The following is a 21,080-nucleotide window of genomic DNA, read 5'->3' as shown; positions in this document are numbered from 1 at the left end:
CAATGAAGAAGTGAATGTCACTTCGCCCAAGTGAAGTTTAAACAGCAAATAATAATGTTTTAACTCAATAGAACCAAAGCTTATCTTCAAGTATAAGTTGATTTTTAAGGCAGCAGGTAAACTTTAGTTTCTAAGTTTCAACTAATTGACATGTGTTTCAATGTACCACATTCACTCATATGTTCTTGCAATTCCCTTTATTCTGTAATTGTCATTTGTGGCCCAGCTCTGATGTTTTTCGAGCATAGACTGAGGAGGCCTTTTCAACATTTACAGACAGCTGCACAGGAATCATACTCTTCGTTTTTATGGAGCTCAGACCAGCCAACAGGCTCCGTCTCACTGATGCTCAAAGCACATGAGTGAGTCCAGTATTATGACTCAAAGTCTGGCCATGCAGGCAGTTCACGCAGGCAGACTGTTTTATATGAGTGGCAGGCAACAAAGACAGACCGCCATTGGATATCATCCAGAATCCAGCTTTTTAATCCACTTTTTTTGGAGGTTTAGTTTGTTGACAAATTCAAAGGCCACTTCAACTGTTGTATTTTAGCAGCTGGTAAGAACACACACAGTGACGTGCCCACACACACACTTACACACACATGCAAGTAGGGTCTAGACATGATGGGGTTTGATGTCGTGGGATCTCTCTGTGGGGTGTAGAGGAGGATGAAGAGAGGGGAGGAAGGGGGGGAGGAAAAGCAGAGGCGGTGAGATGGAAAAAGTTGAATAAAAGAGTATAAGACAAGAAAGGGTGTCCTGCTCTCTGTAGAGTCAGGAAAACCTTGTGCAGAATTAATCACAGGATGTATTGTTCACATTCCCCGTAAAGTAAAACCATACAACTGGTTATATATATGTATAAACCTGCAAAAACATCCGTTTCTCCACCATGTTTTGTATCGGTATGCTTTTTGTTTGCACTGTCACGGTTCCCGGTTCAAATGGAATGGTTGGTGGTGTCTGTCCATTCCGTGTTTGTTCCTTTTTCTACCGAAAGGTGAGACGCGTTTAAGGCATAACATTCCCGCCTTGAACAGGCTGTGTAAAAGGAGCTACTGATCGCTGTCTGTGTCGGTGTCTGACCCTATCACGGCCCAGGAAGTTGCAGCTGGAGGTCATGTTGTGTCTGTAAGAGGTCAGAGGTCCGTGGGTGACCGGTCTCCCACTGCGCTCTCTCAGAACACACAGTAGGACATCTGCTGTGTTTACCAACCCAGCCCTCAAGTACCTTGTATCCTGACAGTTTGGGGGTCAAGCGTTTGGATACCTCATCCTGATCCGATTAGCCGAACATACGTCTATGCCGCATAAAGAAAGCAAAATCTCATTGCAAAAAAAGAAAGCACTTTTTACAGCATGTTTGATCCTAAGCGCAAAACAACAGAACAAAGAACACGTGTACACATGGGTGTCACCAAAGTCAAAAAACCCAAACCCTTTCATGAAGTGTTTTTGTGGTTTCACAGTAAATCCTGAGTGTGAAGGCTGTGTTTAGGGTCAGGGTGTGTCAGAAACTTAAACCTGCAGAGGTGGGGCAGCAGCTGTCCTGACATTGTTTGCGTGAGCGGGGGCAGAGGTGGAGTTAAGGTGAGGTAGAAGTGTGTCAGTGCAGGTGCTCGGGTGTAAAGAGGCGTACGCTTGAGGGTCAAGTTGCTTGTGGGCGTGTGTGTGTGTGTGTGTATCTGTCTTTCCAGTCCATTAACCTTCCACTGGGAAGGCTGATCACAGATACATAACAAGCAGATGTTTTTTCAATGGCAAATAAACGATGCAGAGCATTTAACAGGGACTTTTTTTCAGATCACAGACTGTTGAAGATTATGTTGTTTATACCCCAGAAGTCAAAGAACCATGTGGACCAATTAGGTTTTTGGGGTCTGGCAGTAAATGTTTGCACATTCACTATACTCAAATCAGAGTAGAACAGTGGTATACAAGCTAACGCAGCCAGCAAGGGGCCAACGCAGTTATCAAATTCATCTAATGAAATGAAATTGTATGGCTAACTTGCTTAAATAAATCACTTTTGAAATGGGTCAACATGAGTCGACAACTTACACAACGCAATGTCAAGCAAACGATGCTAGTTCGATCTGTCTTGCTTCCTGTGTCCTCTTTAAGGTTTCGCCAATGAACGAAATATGCTTCGGTTTCACTCTAGTCTGAATTTTTACTCAGCAGTTGTCTCTTATAGCTAGCTGCTAGCGCCGGTTGTTGTGACATATGCCGTAAAGCAGGTCGTAATGCCCCCATAGTGCGGTTCCAGGTGTCCAGGGGGCGCTGTGGCAATGGCAGACGCGACATTCTACCTATTACAAGTTTGTTTACCATCAAAATTATATTGAAGCTGATAATTTAAAATATAAAATGCACCTAGTGTTTCTTTGAAACAGGCCCCTAGGTCTCTTGGTGTGTTTCTGGTGGACCCATTTATTAATTTAATTTGATTCAAATACACTGGGGGACTTTAGAGGAGCTGTATCTGCACTTGTGGCTGGAATAAATGAAAACAAAAATATCAGGTGCTCTCATCTGCATCAATATTACATCGTTGGAGGTGAAGACTTAAAGCAACGATGTCTCAACTTCCTGCAATTGGTTCGAACTATACAAAACCTCAGATAATTATCTAACAAATCAATTTGAAAAAAACTCGAATAAACTTGAGAGACTTTTACGAATACTATATTCACAATGTCATGCTCTCTCTTTCTCCCTCTCTTAAACACACACACACATACACACAAACACACACACACATCGAGGTCAAAGGTGTTTAACAGACCGAGCAGCTTGGTGAGGTAGAGGTGGTTCGCTCACCCTCTGTAACCCCTGCTGCACACACACACTCACAAACACACACACAAACCACAAACGCACATTTAGGCGTTCAGAAGCACACACCACAACGCCCTAACCCTCTTTTTTGCTCGCTCTAACCACAGCTACTTCCTTAGTGAAAACTGTTGGCTGAGGAGAGCAGGTGGTTAGCTTGATAATACACACACACACACACAAACACACACCAAAGCCACAATGCTAGATTAATAGAAACCAAACTAGGTGGCCTGTGATATCGACAGACAGACTATCTCGCGTCGGTAACACAAAATGTGAAGAGAGAGAGTCAACTCTGAAGACACAAAGTCATCAGCAAGGGGATTTGGAGAACCACAAACCAAAACGAGAGAGAGAGAGAGGCTGTCATGAAGAGCACTGAGAGATTAAGGAAGATGCGTATGGCCACAGAAAGAGCGGAAGGAGAAAAAAAAAAAAATGTGAATAGCGAATAGAGCAGAGAAAGATACCACAAGCTGAGAAAGACAGAAAGACAATGAAAGTTGTTTGTGGATTTATTTGCGTCTGAGACAGTGGTCGACCTGAAAAATCCCAGAGATCTTTGACTGTGACACCTCTTGCTGGGGTAAGAATACCACCACCATTCAGTATCTCTGTTTTAATGAAGATGTTTTTGCTGCAACATGTACTTTGCATGTACTTAGTCGGCGTTATTTCAACTTTTACTTGCTTTCATTTCAAGGTTTAAAGTGAAAAATTGAAAAAAGGAAAAGCGCTTAAACGTTAGTGTTATCCATATTCATTCGGACACTGGTGTGCTCACTGTGAATAAACGGACCATGCGAAGCGGAAGCGTCATTTCATCACTCATTCATTCCTTCCTGCCAACTGCCATTCTCAAAACATTGGCTCCATATTTTATGCCAAATAAAATCTTTGGTTGTTGGTCACTGGCAGTTTCCAATCATGTGATACACCTCATTCTCCGCAATATAATACACACCTTCCCTATGTCGCGGTCTATTTAAGTTGCAAAGATTTCCCATCACTCCCTTTGCGTGCCCCCTCGCTGCTGCTGCGTCAGTATTGCTGCAGGTTGAGTCAGTCCCTCCACCACCACAGCATCCACCTGTGGGCTCCGACTGAGGGGGGGGGAGCAATGCTCATCATTGCTCTTTACATCTATGTTATCATATATTAGGGATTAACCTGTGTTCTGCTGCTGCAAAAAACAAAAATGTTTCCAACTACTTAATTATATTACGGCACCTCAGGTCACTGAAACTTTTAAAAACCTCAAAAAGCACACACAGGAAATGACACACTACCTAGCTGATTAGAAATTACCCTATATGATATATTTATATTGTGTGTTTTTTGCTATATATGTATATAAGTAGATATATTTGTACTTTTGTCGTAAACTATATGATGGTCTAATCAATGCTTATGAACGCGAGTTAAGAAACAGATGATCCTTCACACACACACACACGTTGAGGATCTCTATCAACTTTCTAGATTATGTGGCGGCTTTTGTGGGGGAGAGAGGGTCGCCCACGAATTAGAAGTTCAGCGGTTCGATTCCGGTTCTGCGAGCCTTCTTGAGCAAGAAACTGACCCCCAAATTGTGCTGTTCTCATATAAGAAGCACTGTGAGTGTTTGTCTAGACTAGAGAGGCACAATATAAATACAGACCACTTCTTTTTACCCCCACCTCACTCCCGGCCTAATAGGGAGGATGACAGGAGGGAGGAGAGAGAGGAATGTAGCAGGCATTCCTTCCTGGTTCATCAACCAGCAGCTGGGTGAATGACTCCACACGTCTGCTTCACCTTCCCAGCACTGGCTGCCTCTGTGTTACTCAACCAATGACCCACATCTTCTTGTGATTTGTCATCTGCTATGATTGTTTGAGAAACAAATACATACCGAAGTATGTTTTTAGCGTGTGAGGAGTAATGATCCCCCCTCCACCTCCGGAGGATGTCCGGATAGTTGGGTCCGGACCCTCCCCTGGAGTTTGCTTTCGACACATGAACAATGTAGCAGGAGATTCTCCGCTGAGATGCGTTCACGCAGCAGAACATTCAGGTGACGGGTGGTGCAGCAGGCGGAGGCTGTAACGTATTAATTCCACTGTGGAGATCATGTGGTTTTCTTAACCACACATAGTTTCGGGCCTTGGACTTGGACTAACCAAAAGCAAGCGAGACGTCTTTGTTGATTCATTTTTGCATCTGCCGCATGTTTGAAATGTCATCAACACATCCACTCCTTCACTGTGAATCCTGCGGGAGGATCTCCTGCTGTGTTCTCACATCGGCTCCTTTCGCCTATAGACACGTTTCGGAAGTTCGGAGACTTGCGTTCACACATACACCACTTCCTGAGAGTGTTCTTTCTGAGTTCAATGCATGTTTGAAATCAGCTTTACTCGTTCGTGGAAACCTGAAGGAACTTAAATTAAGTCAAAGAATGTCTTCAGTGTATTTTGCTTTCGGGATAATAGAAAACATTTACATTGGATTTGAACACACAATATAGCTTTTGTGTCAGTACTCGTCTTGAGGAGGAACAAGTGAAATAAAAGATGATTTAGTTTGCTGAGTTCCCATTATTGATTGACCGCTGCATGGATCAATAAGATTTAATATATTTACTGGGATCAATGTGACTTGTGAAAGGTGTCACTTGCAGGATGAACCCACAGAGGATTATTAATAGCTCTGCAATGTACCTCAGCTCTGCAGAGCTCTTCAGCCTCCGTTGGCTCATTGTTTCGATTCTCCAGTCTGCAACCGTCGTCTTCGTTTCATGATAATCCCAGTCTGCTTCACAACAAAGTACAGACACAGCATGGTGGAGCATTTCACTGCTAAAGCTAATTCCTGAATTGCAATCAGCTTCTTCAGAAGCAAAAAAAAACAAAATACTACACAGATAATGTGTTTTCTATATTTGCATGCACAGCAATGCATGCATACATGGGGAAATCTTCACGTAATGATTATATTACAGTAAATATGGACAGCGCTGTAACATGAGACGTGTTGGGTTCATTTACGATTGGATAAAAATCTCCTTTGAGATCTTTTAGCTGTTGAATTGAATTAATATCATTACAGCAGTGGTTGATACAATAGATAGCATGAAAGGATGCATTTCCTGAAACCTGATGTTGCGCGCATGTCTCTAGCGGTGGTTGTCTTTGCGGCGGAAATTCTCAAGAACACTTTGTGACTGCTCCTCCGTGCGTGGACGTGTGTGTGAGTGTGAGAAAGAGAGAGAGAGAGAGATGGGGAGATAGAGAGAGTTTCCTGTCAACTCTTGGTTCAGCACTTTAAACGGTTGCAGAGCAGCATGCTTTTTCACGGCCGCGTTCACACTTCTGACATCACCGGTTGCATTTGCACAGCCTCCTACATCAGCGGTACCATAACTCTGATTCTATTAGATCATAGAACACATGCATTATACATACATTTGCAAAGCTGCAGTTCGTGGAAGTGATGTCAAAGTACAAACAGATATTCTTGCTATAAATCCAAGTTACCCAGTTTAAGTTTTAAGGAAAGTTTAGAGTTAATGTGATTTCACTTTCACATTGAGACTCTTAAATGTCTATCTGCATTCCTTTTCCCAGCAGTCATGCCATCTAGATTAAGTTTTTGACAACAGCGTCATCACATGTTGCTGCTGTTTCTATAAATGGAATTTTTGTTGCTGACACAAAAGCTCCTCACACTCAGATGATAGTTTAAAAGCAAGGGTTGTAGCTCCGGTTTCTTCTTGCACAGAGAGGACCCCCCTCCATGTAAATATAAAGTTTTTATATATATTTAGATAGTCGTAGGCCCGAGGACATCTACTTGTGTCTTTTTAATTTCCGAATGTTCAATCTTCACACCAAGAAATAGTTTGCACGTATTAGCTGATTGTATCGGCCACACTCATTCGACAAAACAATCTCCACTCAAGATCCAGTTGCTCTCTTTTTTCTTGTCTTATCTCTAATGTTGAGCTTGAGTCATCAAACTCTAAAACAACAACAAGACTCAGAGCTCACCATCATCATTTCACCTGCTGCAATTCGGCATTCAGTGTCCTTTTTATGTTTGCGGTCCCCATGAAATTGATAAACGTCTTTTTAATGTCCCACAATTGAGACATCGGATGTTTCCCGCCCTACGTGTTGTGGGTACTTGGCAAAGGTGGCACATGCACAAATTATTTACAAGTTTGATGCTTGCTTTAAAGAAGTGCATTGCTTTCCCCCTGCCAGTCACTGGGATGTGCCGGACGTGACAGATTTTGTGGGTTTCCAGTCCAAGTTGTAAAGTTTGTATGGTTTAAGCTGATCAAATCCGAGCGGCCCACCCATGAGGTGTCAAGAATCAATGTGACCTCCACACATTGCTGTTTTCCTCATATCTATATGCATGTGTGCATGTGTGCATGTGCCTGTTGGTCTCGGAACAAATCTAGCAGACACACTGCGGCTTTATCAGTTCACTCCGTGTGTGTGTCGAATGCACATTATCTGCTCTGACTTCGTGTTGAGGTTGTTGTAACACAGAGAGGATGACACAGGACAGTTTAATATTTGTTTTGAATTGATATAAGTCAATTTATGGTTGGCATAAAAAAAGCAAACTTCGTTTTTTCCTTCTACATCAGCCCAACTCTTTCCTCCTTCCTCTCCATCCTCCCCTCTTTCCCCCATCCCTCCGTTCCCAGTCTATATATCTCCGATGTTTGTCTGACAACGAGAGCCACTTCAAGTTGTTTTTGTACGTCTCCAAAACCGGAGTGTCGACTTTGCATTGTCCCCTTTCCTTCGCTTCATATATCAAACTGCTTTGAACCTTGTTTTTCTGGCTTCTCTGTCACTTTTAATTTACACCACTCATCACATCTGAACCCATCATCCCGGCATGCTTCACCAACCACTTTGCACTTGTCCACATTGTTCGCCTTTCTGGACCACATTGTACTTGCCTGTCCAGAGCTGATTCTGGTTATCTGGAGGCTACACCTGTTATGAATGTGTGTGTGTGTGTGTGTGTGTGTGTGTGTGTGTGTGAGCAGAGGCAGAAAGTGTGACTGTTATCAGTAGGAGGCAAAGTTTAACAGAGGAAACTCCACAGGTCTGCTCCAGGCTGATTTTAAAAGAGGTGATGCTGACTCTCAGCATGTACCCACGCTCAGACATCACTCACTTGTCCCCGGAGTGGAGACGTAATGAGCTTTCTCACATCCATAACTTATAGCACTGTCAAAGCACACTTGTAAACTAGGAGTGCCAGTATTAGGCCACTTCCATCCGGGGCAGCACTACTCTCAAGCTCATATTTTTCTGCGGGCGCGAATTTAAAAAATGATGGAGAGGATCCAGTTTGACCATAAAATGACAAGTACCATAATGTTTGAACATTACTGAAATGGTTAAACCATTGTTTTATTGAAGTTTCAAGTGAGCACAGAGATGTGATAAAATGAGCTAAATAAACATGATATAAATAATAATAGTATTAATAATAATAATTGTAATAATTAGTTTATTAAATGCTTCAGCTCTTTCTTTTTAGTGACACTTTAATTGTTCAGTTACAACGTTTATATATCTGCATTTAAATATCTAAAGAATATCTAAATTCTGGTGAGAGTGGGTTTGAATGTCATAATAATATACATTTGTAACTCACTTTTTTCCCCTTAACTTATTATAAGTTTTATGTTATATCATTATTTATTTGCTTGTTTATTTATCTACCCTTTTATTGCTTTGGTATATGTGCTCTCTGGTGCTTTAGTCTTAATAATCAATCAAAGCCCTCAAGAGAATCAGAATTGAGCTTTATTACCAAGTTTACACATACAAGGAATTTGCTGTGGTAAGTTTGTGCATACGCATAAATATAAAAAGAGTATATTGTACACATTACATAAAGATGTGTACAATATGAAGGCTTTTGTAATATTAATTACACACACACACACACGCTGGCAGAGCAGCAGTGCATATCAAGTGTTTGTCAAATATATAATGGGGGGAGTTTTTATTTTGCTGTACATTTTGCAGTTTGCAATAGTTTGTATTGCGTTTGGAACTTATTGAATCGGTGATGTAAAGAATAAGGCAGGATATTCTCACTTAAATTTCAAGAAAAATAAATCAGCGAGAGAGAGACATTGCTGTTACCGCAGGCCGGTTACACCGTGGAAGGTCTGAGCCGGATCTTCGTGTTTCGACCACCAGAAAAAGCATCAATTGATCTGTATTGCCGGTCTAGAAAAAAGAACTGCTCACATCAGGGGCAGATTATTTGAGTTCAAAACAAAGGCAGAGATTGTGTTTAGTGTAGTCGACCAAAGATGGTTGAGTTTCTTTTAAATGGAACTGAAGAGAGAAACCGTGGTCTGCTACCATTAAAGTCATACGTACGTTACTGTGTTGTGAGTGACATAATGTTCAATTGTGGATTTGAAAAATGATCTGGTTTGCATGTACGCTGTTTCACTATTTCAAAATGTCTGTTGGCTACTTGTGGGTGTGTGTGTGTGTGTGAGTGCTACAACAGAATGAGAAGATAGTGAAAGAAGAAGGAAGCGAGGAGGATGCGTGCGACAGAGCGACCGTTAAAAAGACAAGCCCTCTCACACACACACACACACACACACACACACACGCAGACAGAGCAATACTGTTGCCTCATATAGACTACAGGATTCACTGGAACGTTAACGGTGCGCCAACGCTCTCGTAATAATGAAACCTAGCCTAATTAGCCCGTCAGAGTATGAGTCCTAACTACACTAACAGTTGATGTAGTCTTCTTTTCGTGATATCAAACACAAGCAGGGGACTATATCGTAGTAAGTCGCTGTGAGCTCTAATTTCATCACTTCTCAGCAGAGGGAAGAAGATAACGTTATTTCAGAGCTTGGGGATAACAGCTGCGTAGATATGGCAGATCTATCCAGCCATTATCTATACTGCTTATCCACTGAGGAGTTGCGGGGGGCTGGAGCCATACCCAGCTGGCACTGGGAGAGAGGCACCCTGGAAACCGCTGATATAGTAGATGTACAATGCAAATACTGTATTTCTTTTGATTTTACTGTAGAAATGTAGGTAAATGACAGAGGTGGTATCCAGTTTTGCATTCACAGTGTATTGGTTAGCCAGCCTGGTAAACCACACACACCACTACTCTATCTCTGCGTCATGCACACACACACAAAGAGAGAGAGAGAGAGAGAGAGAGAAAGAGAGAGACAGTCCAGTCTACGCTCTCTTGTGGTTATATATTGTAAAACTCTGCTTGGTTTGTGGCTGTGGCTTTTGGCGTGTGTGTCTGTACGAGTGTGTGTGTGTGTGTGTGTGCGCATGAGTGTGTGTTCACGTGCGAAAACAAATAAGAGTTGGAGAAAAAAACCATGTGAAGAAAATGTTTTTTTGGATTGGCAGATAGACAATGGGAGGTAGAAGTTCCCCGCCTGTATTGTGGGATAGTGTGAAGTGCCTCAAACCTGTACTTAATAAATTACACACACACACACACACACACACACACACACACACACACACACACACACACACACAGTATAAAGGATTAGTCAACCACCCAACAGGAGATAAAATGGTCAAAACTAGCTAATACTGATAATATGATATGTGATACTATGAACTCCCAGGGTCAATATTTCCGAATTATTTTATTTTTATTAAAAATAAAAGTAATATATTTCTATTTTTACACTGCAGTATTTCTTTTTGACACAAGTAAAGGATCCGATGGCATCCTCCGCCACATTTTGTGTCTTGGATCCCTCTCTTCAGTGAAATAATTCATGCATGTGGAGTTTACATAGTTTTGTTATTGGACCTGTGCAGATTGCGACAGGAAACAAGTGTGATTTTGCAACAGTTAAGTAGAATCCTGCAGCGTGCCTCCACAGGATGTATTCTGCTGAGCTCTGTGCAACTGCAAAAAAAAAAAAAAAAAAAGTGAAACTGAAACCAGATGGGAGACGATTGACTAACTGCATGCCAAGTGTTGTCAGATCAGCAGAGATGGCAATTTGTTTTAATTTTCGGAAACTGACAATCATACATTTGTACAATTCAACAAAGCAGGTGTTTTACCCTGGCTTCCACATTGCATTTAAAGGTCGAGGGTGTGAGATTTAGGTGATAAGGAATACATTCAGTAAAAAAACTCCAGACAGAAAAACAGAAACGTATTCCAGTGATGAACCAGAGTTGAGTCCTGCCATTTTAATCCCACACACAGCTTTCAAGGAGATAGAAATGTGTTTTCCAGCATGCCGCTAATGTTGGGAAGTCAGTGACACGGACGGAAAAAGGGGATAGATGAAAAAGAGGAAGGACTTATGAGAAATTATCACTGTTGTCTTACCAGAAGCCCCTCCTTCTCCATTCAGTTTACTGTGCAACTGCTTCTCAGTGGGTCGCTGAGCGTGTTGCAGAGCAGAGGTGTCAATTCCAACGGGCACTGTTCCACACCTTCTTTCATGGCTGGGAACCTAATCTCCTTTCCAACAGAAACATCACAGTTATGAAGCAATAAGTTCAGAAAGTGATCACATGCATGCTTTTAATTTAAAGATTAACTCAACTTTTTTAGATAAAAATCAAATCAGAAAATGAAAATCAATACAAAACGATCAGTGCCCTTTGAAAACCTGCTTGTTTAGTGGTCCAGAGCCACTTGAGCATGATTCCTTATTAGTGAGCATTAATGCCAATCATTAAAACATAACCACCAATATATATAACAGGGCTTTTTATATACAGTCAATGGTGCAGAGGGATTTTAGAAAATGTTGCGTCCATCCTACCTGGTTTACCCACAGTGAAGATTTTATTATCAATATTGTCATAAAATGAATTTGCTTCATTTACGTGTGTAGCTAATAAGTCCGATATAGTGGGAAAAAAACGATCACATTTAAAAAAATGATCTGGCTGATGATGATTGTGACCCATGTTTTCTCCCCAGTTGCCGACTGCTGGAAAAAAGCAGTTGGAAAGTACGTTTCAAAAATGTACAACACTGCGTTTTCCCTTGCACTCAACTGCAGTTGACGGTGAGAGAATGTGTGTGAGCGGGTGTGTGTTAGTCTCACTGAGGAGCTGTCTGCTACAATCATTATGAATCAGCGCTTTGGTGCCACACACACACACACACACACAGATAAAGGGTCTCATAAGGACTCAATAGAGTCTTTCATTTTGTCTATTGGTTTTGTTGAGATGTAAGTTTAAGTCTGTCAGTCTTGCTTGTGTGTGTGTGTGTGTGTGTGTGTGTGTGTGTGTGTGTTTGGCCATTTGTCCAGCTGTGATCTCTGGCTCCCTTATTTTGAAGCATGGGAATGATCTCCTACTTGTCTGTCTGTCTTTTCCGTCTTTACCACACACACACACACAGTCAGCCAGTGGCTCCCATGTGGAGATCTGGCCAAACATCACACAGCCCACGTCTTCTGTTTGATCTCTCCGCTGCAAAAAATATCACCACTCAGCTGGAGGTTTTATCTCAGATTCCCACACCATCCACTTTGTTTTATGACAGTGTTGGGAGAAATCTTTTTATTCAAGTCAGATCTTTTATCATATTAATCATTCGTCCAGAGTACGATGACGAATTCACCATGATTATTCCATAATTAAAGACTTAACGAAATGTCCGCACAAGTTTTTATTTAATGTGGATTCAAACATTTAATTTCAACATGCATCATACACTAAAAATGTGCTCTGGTTCCCGGAAAATGTTTAAAATTTGAAAGTAAATCAAGTTGAATAATTAAAATAACGCGATAAGTACAGAGAAACATAATGAATGCATGGAAACCTACTTTGTAAAAGTCATCTGGGGGACATTTTTGACCACTAGATTTCCAAGGAGGACGGGAAATATTTAGTAATTAATTGCAGATGCCTGATCTACCTTTAAAAGTCATATTCTCACTGCCATATTACAGTCAGACTGTGGGAGGACACACTACTGAGTGTCTCACTGTCATACAGCTTTAAGCTGCTAAAAACTAACATGCAGTATGAACAGCCACGTATTCAACACAAAATTTGAATATTATTAATAATCATAATATTAATATGAATAATAAGTGGTTTAAAACTAATACTGTTTGTATACCAGTGTGTCTTCATCTCACGTTACGCTGCAGGTTGAACAGGTTGAACAAAATATTCTCTCTCACTGGCCAGTAGCTGTAGATTTGGTGGAAATGGAAAATCAGCGAAACGCTCGTCCCCAGAGTTTGTCTGTCAGGCAGCTCTTCTTCTCAGGCTTGGTGCAGATGTGACGGTTTTACCAGGAGCCTTTGTTTCCTGTCAGGGAACAGAAGTCTCCCGTTCACAGTAATCGCCACAGATAACATGGCATGAAAGACTATTAAATGATTGCTTGCAAGATGTGCGCTAATCCGCATTTGCAGCTATTTTTAGGTATAAGGTGGACATGTCTCAAACACTTCAACACCCTTGAGATGTCCTGAAGCAGGGGAATAAAGGATTTTTGCTGACAATGCTTCTCTAAGTCCAGATGTTTGCTCCTGGAATGACAACTGGACAGATTGCTTCACTCACTGGTGGCATTAGTTCCCGATTCTCAGATGCTTTCCCCCGGTCAGACACCTACTCCTCGCTCCTTGAAGCATAACATGTTGTTGATCACATTACCCAACAAACAGATTTTGAGGAAAGTTTAAAAAAAAAAGGAAAATTAAGAATTCCTAATAAAAAGGTCACCAGTGAAACGTCCCACAGCATCTCCCCCACAAAAACACCAAATGACTCATTGAGTTTTGAAAGATGCACACTTGGGAAATCTTTGACAAGGAGCATGTTAGCTGTTGTGGAGGAATGTGATGAATCAGAAATTGTTAACTGTCCGCATCATGTTTAGAGTTCACAGAGTCTCCTTCTTCCTGTTCTCATCCATCAGCTGCAGCAGGAACATGGAGCTGCAATAGAGATCCCTTCATTTCCTCTCCTCCTTCATCTATTCCCTCTCTAAAGCCTTTTCACACCAAGCATCTGTTTAATTTATTCTGTGTTGGAGTGATCATGTGTGTTCTAATACTTTTACACATACTGATCTTTCTGTTTTGAGTTTATTTCTGAAGCTTGTCCACGTTAGTCTTTTCCTCTCCTCCAGACACGCGTCCCTACCCTTCCGTTTCCTCTGACAAACCTCACACACGAGTGGTCCAAGCACAAACACGTGCAAGCACGAACTGATAAATGTAAATCAAAAAAGTTTTAGTTTGGTTTACAGTAAAGGGGAACAATAATAGCCTGAAACAAAACAGATACCTATTTTTAGAAGTTACCAAGCAGTCCAACTTCTTTGCTTTCATTCTGCAACCCCTCGTCTTCTCGCTGTAAATAGCAGGTTGTATCATACAGCTCAGGGTACCCACATACAGCAAGAGTAATAACTTAATAGTTCTTTTCGTTGGATTCTAGTACATTAACATGCATGTCGCTAAATTTACATTAAAACACTGTCCACAAAAGCAAGACATGGAATGTTTTTGGAAATTCATGGTCTGTACATTTTACTTGGGTGATTTCTAAGAGGAAAAAACACAGACAAGGCACGGATCCTTCCAAAACTCAAGGTTTTGCAGCGATTCAAATATATAAATCAGAATCCTGTTTATTGCCAAGTACACATACATGGAATTTTGCATCCGAAGAGTGTCTGTTGGAGTTTCAATTCTTTGTTTGTGTGTGTGTGGAGAACCACCAGTCAGGCCACAGACCCATAATAATGGTAAAACTTAACTTTACCACAGTGTGCACCAAATCCACTCTCAGCAGCCATGCGCAGCTACTTCTGTCAATCCCATCCGTTCAGTGTGTGTGTTTGTGGCAAGCACAGAAAACCAGTCGGGTTTAGGTTGGCAGCTGAGTTTCAGAGACGAACCATCAACTTCATATTCTTACTGTTTTATTATATATATATAACATTATCATTTGTACCTATAGACACAAACAAACCCCAAATTAACAGCTTTACGTTGAAATTCTGGGATTTGAAAGAATTAGCGTCTGCATTTCCAGTCGCCCTCTTTGTTTCGCTACACTTCCCCGCTGACTTTAACCTCCCCCGAAGTTTCGCGAAGCCACCAACAGGAAACAGCCATCAGGCGGTCGATGGAGCCGCTGATCATCCAGCGCTTTTTCGGTGTTCCCAACCCATTTCTCTCCTGACCACACTGGTTCGCCGACAGCATTAATGGGCGAGATGGCGGGTTTGTGTTTGTGAAGTCTTTTGGGATGGGTGTCCTGTGTGAGGCAAGGCGAGGTCCCTTCAGTCCTGTGGTTAACGAAGAAGTCATGCAAAGAGTCATCTCACCCTTTTTTTAACTCCTCCTCACCCTCTTTCCTCCCTCCATCCCCATTTGTCCCCACATTGTGGTTAACAAGTGAATGCATAGAGTTGTCTTTATGTGTGTGTGTGTGTGGACTGTACCCATTAGCACCCTTCTATTCTGTATTGTAAATTCCACCCAGCGATTTGCCTTCTGATTTATTCATTGGCTCATTTGGGACTGTATGCACCCCGTGTGGTTTTGCTTAAGGTGTCTGATTGGCTGATCCTGCTGGCTCCTTCCACTTTGATGATCCATTTGTGTTTTCTAGAATCGTCAACCTTACTTAACATGCAAACGTGTCCATGCACACACACACACACACACACACACAAACACACACTTGCACGCATGCAACAAAAACATAAAGTTACTGAAGCCTGAGGGGTGTGAATAGTGTTTTAGTTAATTTGAAGTCTCATTCTATGACTGTCAGAAACAATGCAGGCCAACAATCATTGATTTTTGAAGCTGTCTATAGTGACTGGTATAGAGGGTTATGGATGTCCAGTATGTGGATGTTAATAATGAACATAAATTACATTTATGAACTTGCCTGGAATTCTAGAACTGGTTGTTTGGAATGGTGTAAAGTGAAGTTAGACAACTTTGCGTACATCCTACCTGGTTTATCCAGAATGAACATTGTTTCTCATAAAATAAAACTGAATTTTATTTAGTCCTGTTCACGTCTCTCACAAAGTTTGTGCTTCTAATTCGCTAATTTGACAAATTGCTAAAGAGGAGGTGATTCTACGAATGTGGTTGCCGTGATGGAGATCAGCACCTGTCTGATTGGACGCGCTGGATGTTATTGCTGGCAGGCTAGTTGCTAACCACAACTGTAGGTAATCCGAGGACGTAGAAGAAGATATGCATGTCAGCAGGCTGCCTGTTACCACTGCCCCGCCCACAAATGTGAAGCCTTAATCAGAACAAAACAAGTACAGCCTGTAGAGCTGCAGGTGGAATACAAACATCCGTCAGTCCGTAATTTGCATGTCAGTGTTGCTCTGTAAAGTAGTTTCATTGTAACACGCTGCTCGTGGAAGCAGCTACTGATTGCCGCAATGTTCTCATTTGGTTTGGGGGGCCAAGTGTAAGACCAACCCAGTAGAATGGTGCGGTTAACAATGCTATGAAGACATGATAATGAGTTTATACTGTGTAAACCAGGATAAGATCTTGAGAAGTCAGAATTCATGAGTTAGTCTTTAGAGAAAACAAAGGTTCAGTCATGATTCTTTCATTTAATAGCCGATATCCGACAACCACTTCTTGAATCCTCTTCATTCCTCTCTTCTCGGGGCTTGGATTCATTCCTTCCATTCAAACATTTGCTAATTAGCAGTGAACATGAAGTAGGCAACAACTGAGTCATAATAATGTTCCAATAATGTGAGATGGACAATCATCCTCTGGGCTTAAGGCATGTGTAGAAGCAAACCATTGAATGGTTGCCAATAAATATGCTGTATAGACATCTGTACTAACTTTGGTGCCAATCTACCTAATAGACGATGAGCCTATTACTGTTTAAATGGAGACCTGGTGGCAGCAGGGAAAAAACTCGGAGGATCACAATGTCACAAAGCTTATGCACAGTGGATGTGATGAAACTGCACTTCCTGAAAACAGCCTGTTGAGGTGGTTTGGGCATCTGATCAGGATGTTAAGCACTGTGGACCCGTCCACCAGGAAGGAGACCCAGTGGACTCATCCAACCAGGGCAAACCAAATTAAGGTCTTAAAGTATTTATATAGCCTACCTTGAAAAAGGGAGGACTAAAAAGTGACTACCAAAATGTCCCAAAGTTGTGAGGGAGGAATCTGTTACACAAGTATTGTGCAACATTATGGATGTCCTCTAGGAGAGACTGTCTGAAAAGATATGAAATCTCCCACATCTCTATGAATGGCAGGTTTTCGTCCCACGTTTGAGTCAGTTCAAAACAATGATACACACTTTCTATTTCTGATGAGCTCTGAACACTCAGTTTGGCCCTGACTGTGACATTCTCACAGTTTTGCATGCAGGATATCCTGTTGCCTGTAAATCCTCCAGCTACATATAGTGTCAAGGGCCCTTACAGATGAAGCCCTAACTCCTCACCTGTTGCTTAATGCTAGCATCAAGAAGGCTACATCCTTTTACAGACAAACATAGCTGTATAGAGCCACGGCTAAAGACAACATTTAACTCATTAAGACAGAAGGCGTTGAATAGAAAGACTTTATATTTACATAGAGGGGACCCTCTCTACGGAGGCCGCCATGTTTTTTACATTAGTCCAGACTGGACAAACTAATAACCTTTTGAGTTTTTATGATAATTTAAGTCTACCACAGGTTCTTTTTCATGTTTGGGGGTGAGGTGAGGGGTGTTCCGCTGCAACGTGCAATTTCAACGCTAGATATCACAAAATTCTACACACTGTACCTTTAAAGGTTTTCTGACGAGTTGACAGAATTGCCCATTTAATACATGACACGGATTAAAAACCTCTGATAGGTTGACATGTTGGGCTTCCGTTTTCAATCAATACCTTTCTCCCTCAACTTCGTGAACGATTTTTAAAAAACGGAGACACAAACAAACATTTCCCAAAATGCATTTCGCCTTTCCCACGGGCAAAATCTCCACCAGTCATATGTCTCGAAGATTCTTGACATTCTGATTGACTGAGATTGCGAAAGTGAAACCTAGTAAAAATCAAACATAAAGGTGAAATCCTGTTCACGAGTTGAAAGTTTGCTATGACTGGATATCGGTTTGAAAACTAATTACATGAACGAAACCCAATTTGGGCGAGTAGTCTTCGAAGACCAGAGCACCCTAATAATAAGAATAATTCTTCATAACAAGAAACATCTTTTACAAACTGCTGCTCAGCGATGGGGTTGTGGGACTGTTATATCTAAAGACCAGATATTTAACAAGTGAACCAAGTGCTGATGCTGTCATGAAGTAAGACGGGATGAGATGAGAATACTTGAAACGTAATTCATTCCTTGCCATTGATTTATTCCCGCATCTTTCTGTTTGGCTTATCGGACAGTTCACCTTTTACCCTCCTGCAAAACATGAGGGCTGCATTTGCTAAAAGTGTTTGAGAAAAGCTCCAGTTTAATGAGAGGTGAGCGCCAAGATGGAGAGAAAAGTGTTTTCACATTCACTCGGCCTTGGAATCCTGACGGACGCGTCACACTAACGGTTCATTCTGTCTTATACGGACGTCTCAGACACAGAGGGCGCAGAAGTGGACTGTCCAGCCTGCAGTGTATGTGTGTGTGTGTGTTTGTCCTTTTCCTGTGTGTGAGTTCAGAACTTCTGCTCTAATGCATCTGCTCAGCCATTCAAACTGCACTAAATGCAGCCTGAGGCACTTCTCCCTATCCTCTCCCTAACTGTCTCTCTGTCTCATCCCGTCTCTCTCTGTCTCTGTCAGACACACGCTGTCTCACTTTTCCATCTCTGTCCTCTTCCATTTTATTTCCATTTCCACGTTGAGAGAATGAACATTTTACGAACTTTGACTGAGTGCATGATTGAATAGGTAAGCATCTCTCTCCCTCTCTCTCTCTCTCTCTCTCTCTCTGTCCTTCATTTCTTGTGTCAGAAAATCAATTTTTAGTTTAACAAGGATAAAGCCAGTCTTCTCTCATCGCAGAGGCCAGCTGAATAATTCAGCACACGCACACAAACACACACACACACACATTTCTCTTTTGTATATTAAAAGTATATTTTTGCCATTTTCCTCACTGACATTTCTTCTATTTCGTTTCCTGTTCTGATAACGTTGTGTCTGCGCGTGTGTGAATCATCGTTGTGAGGACGTCTTGATCAGTCCTCGTAACTTCCACCGGCGGTTTGAAGTTCGAAATAACGTCTTGCTTCTGGCCTCTCAGATCAACAATAGTGCCTGAGCCTCCATCTACAGACTGAAAATAGTAAATTTAAAGGATCACACAATCACAGTTGTTTTTTTGTGCTGTTGCAGGGGCAGTTGTGATTGGTTAATAGAGATATCACGTGTGTGTGTGTGTGTGTGCACTGCCGGTGTTGTTCGTTTATTAAAAGATCATTAAAATGTCAAAGACGAGTCACATCAGGGACTTTTACTCGGAACATTGAGGCTCAAACGTTTCTTTAAACGCCTGCTCAGCGTGGTTTTTTGAGGAAATGTTACACAAACAGAGCGGGTTAGTGTCCGACACGTGTCCAGCCTCCTCCAGGAAGCACTAGGTGCCACTGGAATCAATACTGGGACAAGGTACAAGGACAAGGAGCAGCATTCGAGGGAGCAAAGCAAGTGGACAATGGAAGTCGAGCTTAATTTGCTCATTGATAACATAGTAAAGCAGGAATACATTACTTTCAGACTCTCAACAGATCGTTTACTTGATGATGTGGAGATTTCCGCCTCCTTTTATACCCCTGCATTTCTCCACTCAAGCATCAGCTATGAGCTAAAGCGACTCAGGTTTGTTTCCACAGTGCCGGAAACTATTTAACTCGAAAACAAGTTATGTATTCTTCAAGATTTGCCTACCTACATGAGGTTTTTTCAAATTGCCTCAAGAAATGAAAGAGGCCCTTTGCTGACCTTTGCTGACGATCACCCTTTCCCCTCTTCCTCCATCTGCTCTCTCTCTCTCTCTCTGAAAGCTTTACAACAGCAGCCGTTCGCAGCAACTGCTTGTGCCGTAAAGTCCTCCGACAGCCTGTGACCACATAGCACCACAGTTAGTGCGGTCTCCTTTAATCTCAACGGAGGAAAGTGCGATGATATCTCAGAGCTAACGTGCCGACGATTCAGTCAGGGGGAAGCAGAGCGCGCATACGTCAAATAACAGGTGCAACAAGATGGTGCAAAACCGTCACAGTTGATAATAACAAATACGTAAATGATAGAGTTAATGGTATTTATGCTTTAATGCTGCATTCACCAGATTTTCGTTTTTTTAATTGTCACTCAGATATTTCGTGCAAAATGAGTTTATTGACGCAAAATGAAAAATGGAGGTAGTGATCTTCTCAACATTTGAATTACAGCTTGGTTCAGTGCGTTTCTCACTGTACAACTTGTGTGTGTCCACGTAACATTGTAGTGTGGCAGTGCAGGAATATCACTGTATGTCTACGGGTGTGAGTGCTTGTCCTTGTGCAACCATGCATTTTATCTTGGATGTGTGTGTGTGTGTGTGTGTGTGTGTGTGTGAGTGAGCGAGTGCTTGTGTGTCATTTGGTGCTGCTGCTAACTGATATGTCAGAAAATCAATTAATTACTTTTAAGCGGCAGTTAACTGCATCCGCACAATACACCCCATGAATTATAGACGAGGTGTGTGTGCAAATTTTGTGTGTGTGTGTGTGTGTGTGTGTGTGTGTGTGTGTGTGTGTGAGAGAGAGAGTCAGAGAGAGAGAATTGGCCGCTCTGTTAACTAGAGACAATCGGTAACTCTTCCGTCGCTGATCAATTGGTGTGAGCACTTCGATACAAATCTACTGAAGTGTCTGAACTGACTCACAGCATTTTTACTTTGTGTGTGTGTGTGATTAAAATATATAGTTTCTGGTGTTAACACGCAACAGCAACAATGCATTCAGGTAGATTAACGTTAGCGCAAACGTGATAAACTCTATGTTTAGCCTATGGCACAATTAAAACCTGTTTGAAGAAATTAAACAAATTCACCGTTGGTCCCGAAAACAACTCCCAACAAAAGAAATTACAAGCAAAGAGAAACACATGTAAATGTACCACCACTGACACTGTGAATGTCCAAATACAGTTTAACAACACATATTTGCACATGGGGGTTTTTTTTTTGGACA

The 21,080-nt window shown here is 41.7% G+C and overlaps 1 protein-coding gene across 1 annotated transcript in view; it reads left to right on the top strand.

The window, feature by feature from the left end:
- The first annotated feature begins 3,009 nt into the window (after nucleotides 1-3,009).
- Nucleotides 3,010-21,080, top strand: part of runx1 (RUNX family transcription factor 1) — a 45,979-nt gene continuing 27,908 nt past the window's right edge. The window contains exon 1 of the mRNA XM_069521148.1: nucleotides 3,010-3,430. The gene's annotated coding sequence lies outside the window, so the exon portion shown is untranslated. The remainder of the gene's footprint in view (nucleotides 3,431-21,080) is intronic.

Source organism: Paralichthys olivaceus, chromosome 24 (genome assembly GCF_024713975.1).
Source record: "Paralichthys olivaceus isolate ysfri-2021 chromosome 24, ASM2471397v2, whole genome shotgun sequence".
NCBI lineage: Eukaryota > Metazoa > Chordata > Actinopteri > Pleuronectiformes > Paralichthyidae > Paralichthys > Paralichthys olivaceus.
Note: the sequence above shows the minus strand (reverse complement) of the source record. Positions and strands in the feature narration are given on the sequence as shown.